Genomic DNA, 2,144 nt, shown 5'->3' with positions numbered 1-2,144 from the left:
CTGATCTGAGAAATGCACCAAAGCGACTGAGAAAAACTGTAACATGATTCACGGCTTGTATGTTTTTTTAATATATATATATAATTTGTTATTCAGTTAAAATTAATTCACGTATAGCGCTTTTTGCTGTAAAGATCGTTTTATAAATGGTAGTTTCAACGACAGAGTGTGATTTGGACCTAGTGAACAAATTATTTTGCATTAAAACACACAATTTCCATTCTTTAATATCTTTTCAGGAGCCTGGCAGCCAAAAATAAATAAATAAATAAAAAGATGTCCTAAAACATTGTTATTTCTTTATCATTGACACAGGGATTCAATTATACAGAGTAAAATATGTAAATATGTGTCTCAGACCTGAAATACTGTAGGATCTTCATTAATTAAAAGAGTTCATGGTTTGGGAGGTGAAAGACTGAGAAATCATCTGATCATTCTCAAACTAATCTCATGTTTAACAGAAATGTGATCTCATACTGACATCTGCTCCTGAAGAGAGGAATGGCAGGCTGCTAATTGTTCTAGTAAAATGATTTATTTTAATAATAATAAACATAATTAATTACACAGTATAATTAAAATATAAAATAATTATAAGAATACTTACTTTTTATGCATTTTATAATTGTATTTTTATTTGACATAATTTAATATAAAGAAAAACAGACAATTATTGAGCTGCATGTTCATTAGAGAAGGTATGCTGTAAAAAAATTACACCAGCATAAAAATCTAATTCAGCTTATAAAATCATAAAATCGGATGAATGTCACGAATGCCATGGGTCATATATTCTTTGACCTTTTGTCATTTTTTATATAGTTTTTATAGATGAGCATGTTACACCACCCGTCCATGCTCACATGAGCTCCATAGATGCTGCATGTTTTGATAAAATGGTTCAATGAGCTTATCCTCTTTGTGAATGCATTGTAGTGCAATGTTTGCATCAGATATCTATCTATTAACTGAAATATCCACACTATTACATCAGAGAGTAGAACATTCCAAAAGCTGTCGTTTTGGCAGACTGCCTTCAATATAAGCTGTTTTAGACTAACGACAAAGTTTTGAGCTCTGAAACTTACAGGATGTTTTTATAGTACAATGACCTCTTATATGTCAAAAGATCAAGGGAATTTTGGTTTTTCAGTTCATGTCCCAACCCAAGGCTTGCCTACTCTTGTGTTACACTCAAAAATGTATGTTTTCTTCACCAAATAAACATATACTTTAAGAGTGTAGTATAGTAGGTAAATTGGGATGCAGCACCTGACTTTATGAATGTGTTATTGAATCATTTACTCAACTAATTCTTTCAAAACACTGAATGATTCAGTAAGGAAACACCAGTGCGAGTTGCTCAGAGATGCTGTGATCTTACAGTTTTTCTCAGTCGCTTTGGTGCATTTCTCAAATAATATTTAATATTTGCAAAGAAGTATGTGCATTTCTCAAAACAATTCGAGTACAAATTTACACATTACTGTATGTGGGATATTGATTGAAAGAGACTGAATATGATTCACAGTTACACTTTTACTAGTGGTCTGACAAAACACACACACACACACACACACACACACACACAACAATGTCATTGTGATACAGAAAAGAAAAGAAAAAGAAATATGGGCACAAAGGCGAAAATGAGATCGCAACTTGTTCAAAAGAAAGATAAACTGCTTTTATGATGTGCACAAGTGACTAGATGATATGGAGGTTGAACAAGTAGTTTTGAGAATTTCATTTCTGATTTGAGAAATGCACCAAAGCGACTGAGAAAAACTGTAATTTAGAACCTTTTTTTCCTTAGTGACATATCACGAAAATCTGACTTTTTCCGTGTTTAAGTGCTATAATCGGGTCCACAGTGCATCTACCAACCCAGAAAATGTGAAAAATGACAACCCAGTAACTTTGGTTTGGTAAGCCTTTTTCTGCAAGCATGTGAAAAAACGAGTGTGTCAGATCTCGCTCCTTCGGTGATGTGGTAAGGGGATCTTATTATAATATTACCGCCCCATAATTTCAGTGGATTTATTGATTTATTTACTGTATATAAAGCTGCTGCCACACAGATCTAATATAAACATGCAATTGCTTTTCCAGCTGTTTATCTTCACTGTTTTTGTAACTCC

The sequence above is a fragment of the Sinocyclocheilus rhinocerous genome, unplaced genomic scaffold, assembly GCF_001515625.1.
Source record: "Sinocyclocheilus rhinocerous isolate Xijiao unplaced genomic scaffold, SAMN03320098_v1.1 scaffold586, whole genome shotgun sequence".
NCBI lineage: Eukaryota > Metazoa > Chordata > Actinopteri > Cypriniformes > Cyprinidae > Sinocyclocheilus > Sinocyclocheilus rhinocerous.
The sequence above is the reverse complement of the archived record's forward strand: the minus strand, read 5'-3'. Positions refer to the sequence as shown.